This window comes from Pseudorca crassidens, chromosome 1 (assembly GCF_039906515.1).
Source record: "Pseudorca crassidens isolate mPseCra1 chromosome 1, mPseCra1.hap1, whole genome shotgun sequence".
Taxonomy (NCBI): Eukaryota; Metazoa; Chordata; class Mammalia; order Artiodactyla; family Delphinidae; genus Pseudorca; species Pseudorca crassidens.
The window spans coordinates 26,295,915-26,315,691 of NC_090296.1; the positions used below are offsets into that span (position 1 = coordinate 26,295,915).

At 51.7% G+C, this 19,777-nt stretch overlaps 1 protein-coding gene across 9 annotated transcripts in view; it reads right to left on the minus strand.

Annotated features, from left to right (window-relative positions):
- TMEM63C (transmembrane protein 63C) overlaps positions 1-19,777 on the minus strand; it is a 135,115-nt gene that overhangs the window by 41,057 nt on the left and 74,281 nt on the right. For 4 of the 9 annotated variants that reach the window (XM_067729507.1, XM_067729497.1, XM_067729516.1 and 1 more), the window contains exon 2: positions 17,283-17,424. The exons of the other annotated variants lie outside the window; for them this stretch is intronic. The gene's annotated coding sequence lies outside the window, so the exon portion shown is untranslated. The remainder of the gene's footprint in view (positions 1-17,282; positions 17,425-19,777) is intronic. 9 annotated transcript variants of the gene reach the window in all.

Below are 19,777 nucleotides of genomic sequence, written 5' to 3' on the forward strand. Positions count from 1 at the left end.
GGCTGTGAAGAGCTCTGGCTTCCATCCGACTCTAAGGAGGTTTGAGTTCTGTATGCTGTTCTTTTCACTCATCAACTCCCACTCCCTCATTCTCTCTTATTCCAAAAGAACCACCCCGTCCTTCCTGACCTTTCACAAAGAAGAGCTGCACACTTACTATGGGCCAGGCCTCATGTCAGGATCTAGGGGCCTGGCAGACATGGTTCCCACCTGCACGAGGCTCCCAGACTCACTGGGGAGAGACACAAGCACACAAGGCACATGCCTCTGCACTCCAGCACACGCCCATAGCCCAGGGGCCATGGGGAGGGCCCACCCTCAAGCAGTCACAGAAACCCTCTGTGGGCATGTGACCTCCAAGCTGAGACGTGAGGTGTCAGAATCAGCACAGTGCAGTGGGGAAGCATGGGCAGAGGGAACCGTATTGGCAAAGACCCAGAAGGGAGACAGAGCATGGAGGTTTGGGAACGTGAAAATGAATACTCGTAGCTCTAGTATAGGATGGATTGCTGGTCTGTTCTTTCATTTGTTCATTCATTCATTCAATAAGAATCCAATGAGTGTCTACTCTTGCCAGGCCCTGTGGAGACCCTGGAGGTACAAACATGCCGTCCTCTTTAGGGAGTTCACAGCCTTTGGGATCTGGGGAGGGGAATGCTGTTGAGAGGCCTGGCCCAGGCTGCCAGTCTGCCCAGGAGGACTCCAGCTACAAGGTCCCAGCCTCTAAGCTTGGAGTCGGGTGGAATCCAGCCAGCAAGGTTGTGTCAGGTGCAGGCTTTCAGCTCACCTGGCTGCCCAGCCTGAAGGGATGGTGAGGAAGGAAAGGAGAGAAGAGAGCCTCACCCCCACCTCACCACCCTCCTCAGGTTTCTCAGCAGCAAACGAAGCAGTAATGAGGAAGGCTGCTGCGTTGCCATGGAAACACAGAGCAGCACCCAGCCTTTTCTCCTCACCCCTAAACCATGCCTGGACCTTCCTTCTCTCTTCTTTCCGGAAGGAGAGCTTTCTGGAGGTGGAACTAGCTCTTGTGTGTGAAGAAGATGACAGAAAGCTTTCTGGAGACCAGAGTATCGGCCCTGGAAATGATAAAACTTGAAATTTGGAGGGTACTAAAGGAACACAGAGCAGGGACACCAACCTGCCTGGTGCAGGGGGCATAAAGGAACTCCTCTCTTTGGGCATGAATTTCACAGCAGAGCACAGGGAGGCTGTTCAGAGCATCAGGGAAAAGTAGGCTCTCTGGACCCAGAGTGTCTGAGCTTAAGTCCCAGATCTACCCTTGCTAGCTGTGTGAGCATGGACAGTGACTTCACCTCTCTGAGCCTCAGTTTCCAAATCTGGAAAGTGGGGATAACAACAGTACTGCCTCTCAGGGTTATTGTGAAGATGAAGTAAGATAATTCACATAAAGCCCTTTACATGGTGCTTGGAAATACATGTGTTCAAAATTAGCCAGCACTGTCATCCTTGTCATTAGCTTCTTCGTGAGATGGTAGTAAGGGGCCCAGATGGGACCATTCCTAGCATCCTTCCCCCTACTCTGCTCTGGAACAGGCAAAAGCATGGGAAGGACCTTACAATATCCCCAAACTGCAGCCTGGGGCTGGTGCTGCTTCTGCTCTTCCTGTACATGGAAAGCAAATGTCAGCCTTGCTTTTTGGGCCAAGGAGGGGGGATGGTGTTAAGGGTGATTGGTGAGTCAGGATTCTCAGGTCCCTTCAGTTGCACATCTTACCTGATAAGGAAGTGCGAGGCCTTCCTCCCCTCCCGTTTCTGCCCCATCCGTCTCCTGCAGCACAAGCTGGAGGCTCAGCAGTCCCAGGCCTGGCCAAAGTCTTCCTCAGAAACTGGGCAAAGGCTTCAGAAAGAACTGGCTTTGCCCTTATTACTCCTCTGGTCCATCGTTCACTTCCAGGCTTCCAGACCTGGCCTGGTTTCAGCTACTGCCGTCCTAACTAGACAGGCCAGCACTTTGCTCCCCACTTCTCCTCCCCACTTGGCCATCTCAAGGCCAAGTCCAAATCCCAGAGTTTAGGTGGTCCAGGAAGCCCTAGAAGCGGCCAATCTTATTAACCCCTAATGCTTTATTGAGCATTTATTATAGGAAAATCTTTCCTATTGAAGTACTAGCTCATTTAATCCTCAGAAGTACCCTAGGGTACTAGAATCTCCCCTAGATGAAAAAGAAAATTAAGGCTCACGGAGGTTAAATAACTTGCCCAAAGTCACAGTGCTGGTAAGTGGCAGAGCTGGGCCTTGAACTGGGCAGTTCATAACCCTCTGCTCTGACACCTCCTAGACCCTCTGGGCCTCTGCTGGGCTGGCAGTGCTGGGCAGGAGTCAGAGGGAGGGGATGACCTCGCTCAAGCCCTAGTCCAGGGATAGAACCTTTCCCAGCCTCAGGGTGGAGCAGTGGAAGGTACTGTGGCCTGAGGGATCCCAGGAGAGCTGGGCTCTAGGCCACCTGTGTGACCTTGGGCAGCTGCCTTCCCTCCTCTGGGCTGGGGTTTTCGTAGGAGGCTTCCAAGGTCCAGGCTGGAGCCAGGATTCCGGGTGTCCCAGAGACACAGCCTACAGCCACACGGCCTGCATTGCCGGCACTGGCCAGAGCTGACTCTGCTCCACCATCCCCATGAGCTCTCAGGAACTGGTCCATAGGGCCCGCATTTTGATTTGGAGAAGCAAATCACTGTAGTCACAAGCCACGTCCTAGGAGAAGAAGCTGTGGGGGGGAAGTCACCCCGATCCCCCCCCCAGGTCTCCCCCCGCCACAGAGTACACAAAGCTATAGCACCTGCCCTGCACCCCCTGCCATCTGGCCTTCTCAGTCTCTTCAATAATTCATCACCTCTTGTTAACAACAAGAAAGATTATTCCCCATGGTTCTGGACCTTAAAAAAATAGCGTTCCTGGCCATGGGCACCCCTCCCATCTCCCTTTCCTCTCTGGGTCTTTCCTTAAATCCCCTTTGCATGCCCTCTGCTCTCAGATCTGCTCCCACCCCCAAGCTTTCCAGGACAAAAGCTCAGGGGCTCAGGTTCACTCTCACCACTAGGGGGCAGTGGCTTTGAGCACAGGGAGGAGGGGAAGCGGGTGTAACCGCCATGAGGTTCTGGTTAATGTCTTTCCCCACCTGCCACGCAAGCTGGCCATGACTCTTCCCCAAGTGTCAGTAAGCCCTTCCTTGCTCTAAACTGCTCTTGGGTCTCCTCATATCTTCACAGGATGGTTTGTCCAACTTTACACATGAAGAGACTGGGTCACCAGCAGGTGAAGACATCTACCTAAGGCTGGGAAAAGTGGTAGATTTGGGATCAGAACTTGGGTTTTCTGGTTCCCCATTCAGCACTCTTGGGCTTGGACCAGTGATCCTCAGCCTGGGGTTGGGGACACTGGAATTACCTGGAAGGTGTTTAGTAGATCCAGATACTCACGCCCCACTCCAGACTTTAGGAATGAGAATCTCCAGTCAATTCTTATATACAGCCAAGAAAGAGAAACACCAGCTTAAGATTTCTAGGGTTATTTGCATCTAGATAAGGAGTTCTTGAAGATCCCAAAGGTTTTCTGACACCCCCTAAATAAGCAGGGAGGATGAGGAGATTTGGGAATAAAGGATGGAAGCTCAGTGGCCCCTTAAATCGTGCCACCGTGGGGCAGCTCATGAGACCGGTCCTTATATTCCTCTCTCCGGAGAGCTCCCCTCCCCTTCATTTTGAGTCTGCGGAAAGTTGGCTGGAAATCTAGAGGCCCACACCACTTCTTCACTTGAATCCCCAAACTCTTGCATTTCTCCCTATGTCAGAGATCGATGGCCTGGCCACTTCTTCACGGCGCACCATGCCTGCCGTCTGTCCTGCCCCCATATCTATCAGGGCTGCTCTTCCTGCCCTGACTGAGCTTGAGCCACTTCTTCCTGGCCTTGGCTGGAGTCTTGGTCGCAGCAGCCTTACAGCCCCTGGGTCCAGCTCAAAGCCTTCCTCCAGTGAGCAGCCCGGTCTGTACCTTGTCCCCACCCTCTTTTCACAGCCGGCCTTTGCTACCACCACCTGGCACAATTCTCCTGGTTTTCCGTGCACAAGAGTGGCCAGTTCCCTGACAAATCTGTGGGCTTTTTTTTTTGCGGTACGCGGGCCTCTCACTGTTGTGGCCTCTCCCGTTGCGGAACACAGGCTCCGGACGCACAGGCTCAGCGGCCGTGGCTCACGGGCCCAGCCGCTCCGCGGCATGTGGGATCTTCCCGGACCGGGGCACGAACCCGTGTCCCCTGCATCGGCAGGCGGACTCTCAACCACTGCGCCACCAGGGAAGCCCTCTGTGGGCTTCTTGATGGCAGGGCCTATGTCATTGCGGTTCCCCCACCATGACCAACATTTATAGGGCTCAAGGAAATAGACGGGTCTTTATCCAGGGCCACATTTGGGGCAGGAAATAAAATGTGGGTGATTTGCATATGCTTGCATAGTGTGCAGAGAGTACCTGAGTCATTCATTTTCACCTCTCCACAGCACATAGTTGGTTAACAAGTCTTGCGCCTCATGTCACAGCATAGAGGAAAGGGAACGTATGATTTGGGGTCAGGAGATCGGGTGTGGATCTGGCTCTATTATTTGCTAACTCTTACTTAACACCTTGCTGCTCAGTTTTCTCTTTTATAAAATGGACATAATTATGTCCATCCTGCCTATACCAGGGTGCTATGAAGATTGCTTAAAGGAGATAATAAGTGGAGACATTTTTATAAACTATAAGTATCCCAAATATGGGTGGCTGCCTCTGCTATCCTCTTCCTAGGATCGAGGATAGCCCCTAAATGATCCCCTCCATCACCCTTGTGGCCAGCCCCAGCACGGGGTGAGCGGGTTGGTGTTCCATTTTGCGATCACGCCAGCTAAAATCAGAAGGGCACTCAGCACCACGGACAGCGCCACATAGAGCAACTCATTTCCGCTGCTGCTTCTCTGTGCCAGGGCTCTGTGGGCAGTGCTTGCTGATACCCCTGGCCCAATAACGAGAAGGCCAGGTAACAGCTACTGAATGAGCTCTACGTGCCAGGCACTGTGCCAAGTCTCCTGATGCATCATCTGGGTTAACAAACCTATCAGATTGCCCGTTGGCTACGGTCGATGGCCTTCGGCATCCATCCCCACCTCTTTCTAGTGCGCCTTCCTCTACTGCAGAAGCTGGAAAGCCGAAAACTACATTTACAACACCCCTTTGCAGCTGGGGTTCTGAATACAGATCAGGTTCAGTCGATGAGATGCACTGGAGCTAGGTTTATAAGGCAGAAGTGGGGCGGAGGCCATCTTCTTGCTGTTCTTGCTGTGCTCAGCTGACAAGCAATGTTGAGGAGGGGAAGGAGCTGTCTGCAGGAGATCAATGCCCAGTCTTTGGCTCCCGGGGAAGGGAGGGCAAGAAGAAACTGCGGTGCAGGCTGCAGAGGCTCCCTGGTCCTGGCTTGTAGGTGAGAGGATGTGAATTCCTGGCTCCAGTAGTCCCATCCTGGCTGTGGCTGAGGAGCAGTTTGGCTAGTGGGTCAGTTCTGTTCTGTTTTAAAGACTCAGGTTCTAACTCTTCTGGTGATTTTATGAGCATGTAATTCTCTGGTTTAAATTCTATTTGCTTAAAGTTCTTAAAGTGGTTTTTGCTTCCTGTACTAACAACAGGTAGGTACTATTATTATCCCATCTTGGGCACAGAGAATCTCAGGCACAGAGAGGTTAAGTGACCAGCCTAGTTCAGGCAGCCAGTGAGCAGTGGGACCTGAGCCCAGGACATCCACCTACCCAGCCCCCTCCTAATCATTTTGCTGTGCGCCACCCCCAAGGCAGAGAACACCAGCAAACATCCCAGCAAACAGGAATAAAGCCCCCAGGCTAAATACAGAAGCTAAATGGAGAAAAGAAAAAGATGACAAAGAATTCTGGAAACGAACTCCAGGCCTGAGTGGACACAGCTCACGACAAATCCTCAGAAGAAGAAGGGGAAGGAGACGACACAGATGCTTGTGAAGGGCCAGGCATGGCACTGGTGCCTTCGTATGTTTATCTCACTGACCATCACTCACACCTCACGAGCAAGCTAAGAGGTAGCAGCCTAAAATGTAGGTACCATCAGTATCCCCATTTTAAAGGTAGAGAAACTGAGGCTCAGAGAGCTCAAGTAATGGGCCTAAAGCTACACAGCTGGAGAGAGACAGAGGCAGGATTGCAATCTAAGGGCCTGGTTCTACTACATCATGTGATCTCTGAAGGCACAACTGGGGAGAGAGCTGCTTTGCCCATTCCAGGAGGGCCGTATTCCTGGGGTACAGGAAGACAGGCCCCCCCCCCCACATCTGTACTACATCCAAGGGACTCTCCACTAACAGGGAGGAAAGGCTGCGGTGGGCAGAGGGAGCTGCAGCACAGCCAGGGGAGATGGTAGCCATTTGGCCCCAGGCTGGAGGCTGAGTGCGCCGGCTTCCCCCTCACCCGTCTTACCTCTGGGACCTCCATAGGAGGCCCTCTTCTTGCTGGGAAGGTTCCTTCCCTTGCCCACCAGACCCTGCACCCCAACCCAGGGCTCATGCCTTTTTGCCTATGGCCCCCAAGTCGGTGAGCAGCCATGATCATGTCCAAATGGGGCTGGGGGCAGGGGCGAGGCAGTGATGGGGATGTGCTCGACACCAGCCCCTGGGAGCTGGACAGTGACAGGGGGACACTGGGAGATGGAGGGGCAACTGCCTACTTGTGCCAAAAAGACGAAGTAGGAAGTAAAAACAGGATATAATGACGTTAAACTAGATGATTTCAATTCCAAACGAAAGGCGGGGGATGGGGGGAGAACAAAAAACCAAAATAATGCCTGTAGAAAAAAAGACCAGTTATCCCTGGGTGGTGAGACTATGTTCTTTCACCGGTCTTTAAAAATTTTTTCTGAATTTGAAAAACTATTGAACATGAATTATTATTTATAATTAGAAAAAATCGTATTTTAAAAGGCAGGCTTGATATTTCTAAGCCTACCTACAATCAGCTTCCCTTCAGCCTTCGGCATCAAACCCTTCTTCTTCCCCCCTCAAGTGCCCACATTTTGACCAGCTACCACTCAAGCTTGTCAGGGGGGTCAAGGGGGTAGTGCGGGGGTCAGGGGCCTGGCCCTCGGGGTGATAAGTGGTCCAGGGGTTCCTGTGCAGGCTGCCTGCTCAGAAAGAAGACTCAAGGCCTGAATCTGAGGCCGCCTTCTCCTCCCTCCAACCGCAGGGCCTGGCTTGGCCAGGTGCAGGAAGGTCAAGGCTTGACCTTGCACCACGTGGGCCAAGGGAGCCGCCAGGCCCCTGGGGGTCAGCCTGGAAGCCGAGGCAGCTCAGTAGCTCCTCTGGCAGCTGCGGTGCTGACCGCAGTGTGAAGACCCAGGTGCAGTGATCAGGGAGGGGGCTCCGTGGCTCCCCAGCCCAGTTCTCACCTGGGCAGGCGGGGGCCAGCCTGCCCTGCCCCCTGCTCAGCCCCTCCCTTCTTCCCCAGCCCACCCCAATCAATCAGTGGAAGATGGGGACCACTTGGCGGATGGTCTGAACCTAGATTCCCGTGGGGAAGGGAACAAAAGAGACACAGGAGCCTCCTGGGCTGGGCCTGACCTCTGGGCTGTCTCTGAGGTGCCCGACAGGCTCTGGTGCACACTCCCTTCCAGGTTATGAAGTGTGTTTACAGCCATCATCCCACCTGACCCCCAACAGCCCTGTGGGGGCAGGAGTGATGACTGTCCCCATCTTACCAATGAGGATGCTGAGGCCCAGAGAGGGTGAGGAGCCTGCCCAGGGTCACACAGCCAGCAGTGGTAAAGCAGATGCAGGTGGGGGTCTGAAGCCAGCGCCTGCGCTTTTCCGTAGTTCACTGCTCCTTCTGACATCTGAGCTCTTGACTCCTGGCCTGCTCTAGGGGGAGGACCCCTTGGCCCCAGGGACTCCTCCAGTCTTAACTCCCCCATCTCCCTCTAAGAAGCCTCAGTTCCAGCAGATGGGTAGACCCCTGGCCCTCAAAGGCCTTGGCTTTCTCTGCCCACTCCATTCTTCCGCTTTGTGGAAAGGCCTCGTGAGCCTCCCCACGACAGGACGCTCCACTGTCAAGCCAGCTCAGCTCCGCTTCCTCCAGGCACCCTGGGTCTCAGCAATTTCATCCTCCCCTCAACTCTTAGAGCCCTCACTTATCCTTTCTTGAGTTCTCTAAGGGTAGTAGGTGCTAAAGAGAATGAGATGTGTCTCTCGCTTCGCCAACCTCATTCTAGAAGGGACGTGGCAAAGGCCTTGCTTGGCTAAGAGGCAATTATAATATATAGTGTGTAAAAAGGGCTGCCACAGGGGCAGGACTCGCCGTGAGGGGAGCTGAGCCCAATCTGGAGTGTCTAGGGACCCTTCCAGGATCAGGGGAGCCTAAGTTGTCCTGCAGGTCATGATGGACTCTGTTGGAAGGGCTCTCTGTAGCTCTCCTTAACTTGGCCAACAAGGTCTGCCTATGGCTCTAGCTTCGTCTCACCCAACTCTCCCCTCATTTCCATCCCCTGGCCCCTCTGTCTGTCCCTCAATGCCTGTAGCATGCCACCTTCCCTCTTGCCACAGGGCCTTTGCATATGCTTGTCCTCCTACCTGGAATGTTCCCCTTCCCATGAGTTAACTCGTTCTCCCACTAGTTGATCTCAGCTCAATTTCTGCTTCCTTAGGGAAGACCTCCAGATCAGGTCAAGCCCACACATTCCATCCTGGGAGACAGACATAGGGGGCATTTAGATGTGGGTCCCTAGGGAGAGCTAGACTCCTTGGGTCCAAATCCTGCCTCTGCTGTTTACTAGCTTCATGTCTTTAGGTGAGTGTCTTAACCTCCCGGCCTCAGTTTCCTTATTTGTAAAATGAGAATGTTAATAGCATCTACCTTACTGGGTGGATGTGAGGAGTACATGAACCAATTCACGTGAAACACTCAGAACAGTGCCTAGCACATAGCCATGGCTCAACACAGTGAAGTGTTATTTCCTTGTGAGTACCTAGTACCTCTGATTTTATTTATGGGATGACACAGCAAACGGCTGACTCCCCCAGTGGATGGAAAGCTCCTTGACGACACAGCCCAGGGCTGGATTTGCTCATTATTTTCTCTGCTGTGCTGGGTAGAGCACAGTGCTTTACAAATATTTGTTGAAGAAAGGGACGATTGGCAGTGGGGCTAGGGCGGGCCTCATTTGGCCCCAGGATCTCAAACTCAAGAGTGTTTTGGCTGGAGAGGCTCTTACAAATCCTCTAACCTAAGCCCCTCCTTCCCCAGATGAGCGAAGGTTGCTGCTGGCTAACATTTCCCTGGCTTCCAGTCTCACAGGTCTCCTGCCTGCGTTCTGCGTTCTGCTCACTCAGTGGATTGAGGGCATGGTGAAATCTTGGACTGAGGCATCCATTTCTGTCGATTTAGGGGAAAAGAAGTCACACGTCATCTCATATCTGAGGGTTGTGGAAAAAAATACATGCCCACCACAGCCTTGTGAAGCTGCAGGCTTCCATTCAACCTGAGTTATTGCTGTAATTCCCGTCTCCGTGGTAACAAGGCCAGACTAAGCCTTCAGCTAGCGGAGACTGGGCAAAAGGCTTGTCTGCAGCAAGACCCCATCCCCCAGCCTAAGATGCCAGCAGTGTTGTTCTCTCTTCAGCCTCTTCCCTGATGGATTCCTCTGCAGGAGTCCTGAGTGGACTGAGAGAGGAGGGCAGGGGAGATGCAGCCACAGCAGAGGCCCCCGTCCATCCCAGAGTCAGCCCCAGTTAGAGCTGGGATGAAGGCGCCTGCAGCAGAAGCAAATAGACTGGATGATACTGGGTGCTGTCCTACCCCAGCTGTGTCTGCTGCCACATGGGCTCTGGTGGACGGTGCCACATGCTGGAGGAGACAGAGAGACCCAAGGCTCTGCAGCCGGGAGGCTGAGCCCTAGTCCATGCAGACCAACCAGCTGTTGATGATTCGCTGGTGTGCAGACAGAGCCAGCCTTAACTGAACACCTGCTCTGTGCCCGGCACCGGACTAGGAAGTGGGGAGGAAAGATACATAGCAGACGGACCTGCCCTCAGTGAGCTCACAGTCAGGCCAGAGCACACAATCAGAGCAAAGAGGAACAGGTGCTCTGTTCAGTGAAGAAAGCAAGATGCAGATGCCATCTCCCATGCACCTGCCTGTGTCTGGACTTTCTCCAGAAGGAGACTCAAGGAACTCTTGACAGTGGTTGGCTCCTGGGAGAGGAATACCACCTGGGGGGTGGAGGCCGAGGCAGGGAGAGGAAGGCTTTCTTTTCATGATATTTTCATTTTAATTTTTGGATTTTGTACTAAGTTCACATCTAACCAAATTAAACCAAAAAAAGCAAAACAAAGATGAAAAGCACCACGTGACAGGTACTACAATAGGGTGTGAACTTTGTGCTGGGCTCAGGGAGGAGGAACCGGCAGCTCTGACATCAAGGGACTCAGAGTTCTCATCTGCAAGGGGTGTGTGTGTGTATCTGTGTGGGTCTGTCTCTGTACCTGTGTGTTTGGGATGTGTGGACCTACTGGGTTGAATAGTGTCCCTCCAAAGTTCATGTTCACCTGGAACCACAGAATATGACCTTATTTATGTAACTGTATATGGTGATGGATGTTAACCGGATGCTAACTGGACTTACTGTGGTGATCATTTTGCAATATAAGCAAATATCCAATCATTATGTAGTATATCTGAAACTCATATAATGTTATCAATTATACCTCAACAACTGGGGCTTCCCTGGTGGCTCAGTGGTTAAGAATCCGCCTGCCAATGCAGGGGACACGGGTTCGAGCCCTGGTCCGAGAAGATCCCACATGCCGCGGAGCCACTAAGCCCGTGCACCACAACTACTGAGCCCGCGCTCTAGAGCCCGCAAGCCACAACTACTGAAGCCCGCGGTGAGACAACTACTGAAGCCCGCGCACCTACAGCCCGTGCTCTGCAACAAGAGAAGCCACCATAACAATAAGCCTGCGCACTGCAATGAAGAGTAGCCCCCGCTCGCCACAACTAGAGAAAGCCCCGCGCGCAGCAACGAAGACCCGACACAGCCAAAAATAAACAAATAAAATAAATAAATGTATTAAAAAAATTATACCTCAACTAAAGAGAAAGAATACACCCTTATTTAAAAACAGGATCTCTGCAGAGATAGTTAGTTAAAATGAAGCCATACTAGATTAGGGTGGGCCCTAAATTCAGTGACTGGTGTCCTTACAATAAGGCTACATGGAGACACACAGAGAAGAAAACCACGTGAAGACAGAGGAACAGACAAGCAAAGGAACACCCAGGGTTGTCAGCAACCACCAGAAGCTGGAAGAGGCAAGGAAGGATTCTTCCCCAGAGCCTGCAGAGGGAGCGCGGCCCTTCCAACAGCCCGATTTTGGACTTAGAGCCTCCAGAACTACGAGAGAACAGATGTCTGTTAAGTCACCCTGTTTATGGTAATTTGTCACAGCTGCCCTAGGAAATGAATACAATAGGTCTATGCATTTGTGTTTGTGTATTCTGAGGTGTGTGTATCAATGGGTTTTGAACGTGTGTGTATCTGTGTATGTTTGGGCGGGTATTTGGATGTGCTTGGGAAAGTGTTTATGACTGTAATTTGAATTTGGGGTGCTTGTGTGCATTTTGGGGTGCATGCGTGTTTACGTGTTCATATATGTGTAGTTATGTGTGTGCGTTTACATATGTGTGTATGTGTGTTTTGGTGTGTTTGCGGGCATATGTGTATACAGCCAATGATCTATCTCTAGGGTCTCGCTCAGCCCTACCATTCCAGAAGCCTGCCCTGGGGCCCCTGCTGTAGAGGCTGGCCTCCAGAGGATGCAGGCCAGTGGTCGTGGGGAGGCACTAGCTTCAGGCTAGGTTGGAGCAGCAGAGCCACCTGGGAAAGGGGAGGTCCGTGGGGAGAGTGTCCTCCATTGCGCCTGTCCTGTCGGCCTAAGGGTTTCAAGGTCAGGATGTAGGTCTAGCAGGAGCCATACTCTGGGGGCCTAGCCTGACAGCCTTCTTGGAAGCCTTCAGCAGAACAGAGGCCCCTGAGAGAGAGATCCCCTCCCATGAATCTGAGTTACTTTGAAGCATTAGAGCAGTGGTTCTCAAACTTTGGTACGTCAGCATCACCTGGAGGGCTTGTTACACTACAGATGGTTGGGCCCCACCCCAGAGTGTCTGATGCACTAGGTCTGGGGTGGAACCTGAGAATTTGCGTCTCGAATAAATTCTTGGGTGATGCCGACACTGCTGGACCTGGGACCTTGTTTTGAGAATCACTGTGTTAGACCATACAACAGGGGATGGGGTTCCTCTTCCCCCTTGCGTAGGCCTTGCAGCAGGCTTCCAGCTCTTTTAGGACAGGCCCTGGCCAAGTCAGGGCTGGCAGGCTTAATCCTCTTCTCACAGTCTGTCTCTCACAGTTACCCACCTGTCACTCAGGAAATCATTTATTCAGCAAAATAATGGGCTCTGTTCCCTGCACTCAAGGCACTTACAGTCTAGGCACAAGATTCTGGTGGGTACACAGACCCCCAAAGAAACCACGACACGTCTGCATAAGTGGACTCAGGAGGCCTGCTGAAGGGATGCTGGGAGCGTTGAGGAGGAGCCCGTGACTGAGCCTGGGGCAATCTGGAAAGGCTGCCTGGGGCAGGTTCCAGCCAAGGCAGCTCTTAAGGGAAAAACAGCAGTAGCTACGCTAATTGAAACCTTACTGCCAGGTACTGTGCTAAGACTTTGCAAGCATGAGCTCTTTCAATCCTCACAACAATCCCAAAACGGGAACTGTTGTCACTGAAGGGAGATGTGAGCCCAGTCTGCAGCCTCATTCCCAGCCTCGAGGATCTATGGGGATCCTGACCTGAAAGAGGAGCTGTGGTGTGGAGGCCGGGGCAGGACATTCCAGGAGGAGACCATGTGTGCATCCCTGCAGAGAGGGTGGTGGGCTCAGATTGTGTCCAGGCTTTCCTGCTGGAAAGGCACCACCCCTCCGTCAGGGCAGCAGACTAGGGAGGGACAGCCCACTGGCTGCCTTGCTGCCTTGGGCAGGAGCTGGACAGAGGCAGAGGGAGGGTGCTCTCTCTCTGAGTGCAGCTGCTCCAGTGAACGGTGGGAGCCTGAGGGCAGAGGCTGCAGGTCTGCCTCACATGGCTTCACTTGGCCGGGGCCAAAGTGCGGACACAGGGGCCTGAGACTCCCAGTGCTGCAGGGGTGCGGCCCGCTATGTACAGACTTGTTTGTGATGAAGTTTAGCCCTGAAGACAGGCTGAGGGGTGACTGGCTGGCACAACCTCCATGACTTCGCGTGGCCCCCAGGCAGTCTCTGTGTGGCTCTAGGGGTCCCTGACCTCCTCAAGTAGAACACAAGCCCCCAGGCCAGGGGCCAGCCTCCTTACAACCTTGCTCCTGCCCCTTGGGTGAGGGGTAAGGAAAGCCACTCTGAGCCATGCTAAATGAGTACTCAAATAGTGACCTGAATCCAGAGGATGGAGCCAGAGGAAATGAGCTCCAGCCGCAGCAAAAGGTATTCTAGTTAGAAACCAAGAAGCACTGGCCTAGGATGCTCACGAGAGAAGAGAGACCTTCTTCTGGGGAAGAAGAGGGGCCTAACCTTGTGTCTTTGACAGTTCGCCTGTCTGGGAAAAATATGGTGGGGCGTTATCTCTCCCCTTCCTTCACTAGCTTCTCCATCAAATCTTACCTACATTTTAGTTCCTTCTCTCCTTTCCTGCTCACCTCCCATTTCTGCCTTCTTTGTCTGAGTAGGCAAAGGCTCTCTCAGCTTGTCTCAGTGTTGCTGCGGGCCTTTGAGCCTGGGCACACTCAACTCAGCCAATGTTCACTCAGCCGTGTATCTGCTGGGCTCTGCCTGTCAGATGGGAGATCAGACAGTTAAACCAGTGCCCACACCCAAGGCAGCATAAGGGCCACGCAACGAGAAAGGTACAAGCCAAGGTGATGGGGCTAAAAGACCACAGCCTCAGGGGCCAGGGAAGGCTTCAGAGAAAGGCACGTGGGATTTCTAGGCTGGCAGAAACCAGTGGGGGCAGGGGCAGTTCAAGCAGAGGGGACAAGTGAGTGGAGAAGGGAAGCATAGCATGGAATAGTCCAGAAATAGCAGGTAGACTGGTTTGGCTGCAGAAGTGGGGTGGGAAGAATCTTGTAAGATAATAGGCAGGTTGGGGACCATGAGGTCCTGAATTTCAGGCTGAATGATTTGCACTTGATTGTGCAGGCAGTAGGGAGCTATTGAAGGTTTCGGAGGAAGAGCATGACATTATCTGGGCTGAGACTGGAAGGGATTCTAGATTTTGCTCCTCTGTTAGGAGCTCCCGAAAGGCACCTGGCCCTGATTCTGAGTCCACAGACTTCTCAGGGGTTCCCAAGGGGATCAGACAACTGGTGTCTCAAATGTCACCTTTTTGGTGAGGCCTATCCTGATGACCTCATTTAATAACTCAATTTCCCAGCACTCCCCAGCCCCTTTTCCTTCTTTGTTTTCCCATCACATTCATTGCCTTCTAACATACTTCATCCATGGTTTATGCTGTTTATTGTCTGCCCCACCCTCATTAGAATGAAGGCCTCTTGAGGGCAGGGTCCCTGTCTGTTTTACTTGCTGCTGAACGTTCCAGTGCCTAGCATAGTGCCTGGAATCCCAAAAAATCCATTCATGTGTGGAATGAATCAAGAGAAAAATACCACCCAGCATGAACCAGCACAGTCTGGTTTGTTTCCTCCCTGTCACTTCGCTCCTGGCTTCCTAAGCTTGGCAGTGCCTGAGTGGAAAAATCTCTGAGAAAATCAGACAGAATTCTGCTTCTTCCCTGCTGCGCCTCTCACCCTTGCCAGGAGTCTGAGAAGATTTGGACTGTTCCTTCTTCCTTATGCTGCCCAAAATGCCACCACTTCCCTTCATCTTGGAGTGGGGGCCAGTCGAGGAAAATTTCAGTTAAGGGAAGCAAGAAGCTTGCAGGACTAAGGCAACCCCACTCGGTAGCCTGGAAGAACAACTCTGATGGACTCATCAGAATACTTGCACATTAACGAGCTTCCACCACTGCATGCACTATACAGGGGCTCTAGGCATTTTGTTCCATTCTGACCTCCCATCAGCCCTATGGAGTGGGAATTATCCTCCCATGTTACAGATGGAAAAATAGAGGCTCAGAGAAGCTAATGGATAAGGCCAAGTTCTTCCCACCAGATGAGGAGCCCCATTTTGAACATGGATCTATCCTCCTCCAAGCCAGTGCTTGCTCCTCCATGGCACATGGCCTCTCTTCTGCCGGACAAGCAGCTGAGATGCGCGGAGCAGAGCGGAGCTTGCTGAGTTCTCTGTCCAAGGTGCCACATCATGGGTGGTCTCTGTTGGCCTCGGGCTTCCCACCTGAGCTATGGAAGCTGAAGTTTTGGCCACGTCCCAATGATGAACGAGGACAATGACGTCACACCTGCCACCTGGCCTGAGCTCATCAGGGTGTGAACACTGCCCGTTCTGGCCCGTGGCCAGGCGTCCTCTCCTCACTCCGGTGTGCACCATGAGAGCTGGAGTCCAAAAGAGGGCTCCCTGGCTTTGCGGCCCCAGCAGATGCAGGGAAACCAAACCTACCCCTGTGTACAGATCTAGCTCCCCACCAGTGGGGAGGCCAAAGAGCTTGGATCAAAACCCCAGCTGTGGGTTCCCAGCCGAGGAACACATTTAACCTACCTGGAGGGTAGAAACTCTCTCTCTCGGCAAACATTCAGCAGTCACTAAATAGGCAATGGGGAGCCACGGATGATTTTAGAGCAGGGGAGTGAGATGACTGCGCGGTGGTTTAGGGAGGGGAATCAGGCAGCAAAGCATGGTTGGGGGAGAACAGGCTTTCGTAATGATCCGAGCTAACGTGTTAAGCACTCACTTACTGAGTGCTAGAGTTGTTTCAAGTGCTTTACCGATATCAACTTTTCTCTTCATAGTAACCCTAGGGGGTAGTACGTTGTTATTCCCATTTTACAGATGAGAAGACTGATGTGTAGCGAAATTACAAGGCTAGTAGGTGGTGGAGCTGGGAGCTGAACTCACCTGGCTCCCAAGCCTGCCTTCTTTACCATTGTTTGATGCTGCCTCTCACAGGGATCTGGCTTGGGGGGAACAGGGGTCCAGCATGCCCTGGGCAGTGGGCAGGGCCAAAGGAAGAGAAGTGAAACGCTGCCCGCGGTTTAGACTGCTTGCCTTGGAGGGCTCTCACAAGGCCAGACCAGGAGAGTACAAGGGAGATGTGAACATCAAGCACTTTGATCTGAACTGAAAAGAACTATAGCTCAGATCACTTTTATTGATAATAGCAACAATCACAAGGTTCTTGGCCAAGAGCCCATACAGGATAACTTCTTTCATGGAAAAGAAATTTTAGAGACTCTCAGACAAAGAAATCTTATCACAGTTATAGCCTCCCTTGACTATCCAATCCTTCCTTGGTTTTATGTATTCACTTATTTACTTAAATAGGAGAGAAAGCCTCACTTTGATGTTAACCTGGCTTTAACATCTTCTAGCTTTGGAGGTCTGATCACCACCAGCGTCCCTTGCGCAAAGGAGGATGAGTTTCTGGGAGTCACCAGGTAGATGGAAGGAGAGGGAGGGAGCAGGGGCTCAGGGTGGCTGAGGCCGTGTGGGGAGGAGGCAGCTGCACCCAGGAAGGGCCCTGAGACCCAGGGCTTCCTGTGCTGTTTTAACAAGATTACGCTTGATTCCTCTGAGATGTTCGCCTACACCATTTTAAATGACACTATTCGTATAAGTAATGCTTGAGAAGTTAAAAGAAATTGAGGTTGGAACATATCACTGAGTCCTTCCAGCTCCAACAGTCTATGAAGATACCATCTGTCTTAACCTTTTCCCAAGGAAAAATTGTCAAGAGGCAGGGAACTCTCAGAAGAGCCTTGTCAGGCTGGGACTAGGCCCGTTCCCAAACTGGAGTCAGCTGGGCAGGAGCCACTCGGGACTCAGCTAGCAGCTCGGGCTGGGGGCATCCTAACCAGAGCCAGAGAGTCTTTGGCCCCTTTCCCAGGTCTCAGGAGCCAGGGTCACCTGGGACAGTGTCCTTCCTGGCCTCTCCTGTTAGGCTATGGATTTAGGAGGGCTGGGGAGGGCCTCTGCTCAAGCGTTGACTAGACAGCCACGGGCCATGGGCTTGAGGAAGGAGCTGGTGGTAGGGGCTTTGCCCTGCTGGGCAGGATGATGGCAACAGCACCTACCTGGAGCAGCAGGTGAGGTCGGGGACTCAGGAGATGGGCTGTCACTCGCCCTCCCTCCTCTTAATCAGTCCTCAGGTGCTTCCAAGCGTCCCAGCTGAGTCCCTGCTTAATTCCTGACCACAAAGATGGGTCCTCCAAGGCTCTGTGGCACAGGGACAAAGAAGCGCTCTCAGGGCAGGCGGGCATGGATTCCAGTCCTCCCTGAGCCTCCCTGTGGCTCCTCCCCCAGCCCAAGCAGGCCAGGCCCCTCCCAGGTCCAACATGCTTGTCAGCATGTTCCCACAAGGCCTGACTCAGGGGAGCTCTGATGGGGTGAGGGACACCCAGGATGCAGCCATGACCCCCAGTCTGCCCCCCACCTCCACATCCAGCTGCCTAGCCCTGGGGTGGCTGAGCCAGGAAGCCATCCTTCATCGCAGATGGGCAAGGGCCCAAAGGGAGGGGGACCATGGACAGAACACTGCACTGGAGTCCCGGCACCTAGGTCTGCTCTGCTACTTCCCCCTGGTGAGCTAGAACACTCCCACTTTCCCTCGGTGGGGTGGAGGCTTCAGCTAGATACACAGACACTGCCTGCAGGGCTGAGCTGGGGAGATCAGAGGGACCCATAACCATCAGGTGACTTCAAGTACGACCAGGATCATCTTGGGGTGGAGGTCTTGCTAAACTGCAGGTTTAAGGGCCCTATCCTAGCCCATCTCCAGGAAGGTGCCTGGTAACATGCATTTTAACAGGTTTCCCACGTGAGTGCAAATGAACTAGGACTCGCTGCACTATGTGCTGGGAAAGGGTCTACAAGTCCAAGGATGAAACTTTGATCACACGCATGAGGGGGTCATCAGTCCCTCCCCTAAAAGCAGCATCATAGGAGCCCAGTCTCTGCAGCAGGCTCGTCAGGGGCCCTGGGCAGCCCCTGAAAACCTCTCTGGGTCTCATTTTCCTCGTGGACAAAATGCAGATTGGAGATGACCTCTTGGGCCCTTCCAGGTGTAAAATTATGAATGTAAGGAGAGGTGAACCCACTGAGAAGTAAATTTATAAAGGAAGTTCAGGGAGCATTTTAAGTAGTATTCTCCCTGTATAAACAGTTTTTCTTAAATTCACTTTTTGAATTCTGAAAATAACATACTTACGGTGGGACAAATCAAACCATTCAAAATAATGCAGAATGAAAAGTCTCCCTGCTATTCCAGACCTCTGTTCCACTCCCAAACATAAACATTGTTAACTTTCCTGTTTGTTTTCTTCAAGGATTTTTCCATAAATATTGACAAATATATATCTATGTCTGCATCTTTATTTTAAACCCAACCAGGACCATATTCCCGGTACTCTATCTTTGTCTCTTAGTTAGTATACACCACACATCTCTGCATACCAAGAGGCAGATCCTTCATTCCTGTAGCAGTTCATAATGTTCCACTGAAGGACGCACTATGATTTACACGAATCTGTCCTTGTTGGTGGACGTTTAGATTGTTTCTACATTTTTGCTGCACAAACAAAGCTGCAGTAAACAGCTTTGGTTATACATCTTTGTGCGTAAGTGTGAGGTTAGCTGTAGGATAAATCCCTAGGCGTAAGGAGTCAAAAGTTAGGTGGATCTAAAATTCTGATATTGCCAAATTGTCCTCCAAAGACGATGAACCAGTTTGCGCTGCCCAGCCACGCGTGAAGAGTGCCTGTTACCCCACCACCACCCTTGACAACACTGTGAATTATCGAAGTTTTAAACTTTGCCAATATGCAAGTTGAAAACGGCAACTTGTTTCAATGTGTAATTCTTTAAATATCAGAAAGGGCAGGCATTATTTTCATGTTTATTGATTGACTGACCTTTGCATTTATTTTTCTGTGAACTATGTTCTTTCTAATTTATCTTACTGATTTTTAAGAGGTTTTTCTAAATTAAGGCAATTAACTTTTACGTGTGTTACAAATTGTCATTTGTCTCTTTTTTTAACTTTATTTATGGCATCTTTTGTTTACAGAAATTTCAGATTTTTCTGTAGTCAAAAGTATTTCCTGGGGCTTCCCTGGTGGCACAGTGGTTAAGAATCCGCCTGCCAGTGCAAGGGACACAGGTTCGACCCCTGGTCCAAGAAGATCCCACATGCCACAGAGCAACTAAGACTGTGCGCCACAACTACTGAGCCCACGTGCCACAACTACTGAAGCCCACATGCCTAGAGCCCATGTTCTGCAACAAGAGAAGCAACTGCAGTGAGGAGCCCGTGTACCACAATGAAGAGTGGCCCCCGCTCGCCACAACTAGAGAAAGCCTGTGCGCAGCAATGAAGACCCAACACAACCAAAAATAAATAAATAAAACAAAATAAATTTATAATAAAAAAAAGTATTTCCTACTAGAGGATCCTAAAAATATTTGCCTATGTTTTCCACTAGTATTAGGATTTTTTTTCTTTTTAATTTTCTTTCTAGAATTTATTTTGGTGTTTCAAGTGTGGTAGGCCAGCTTTCTTTCTTTCTCCAAA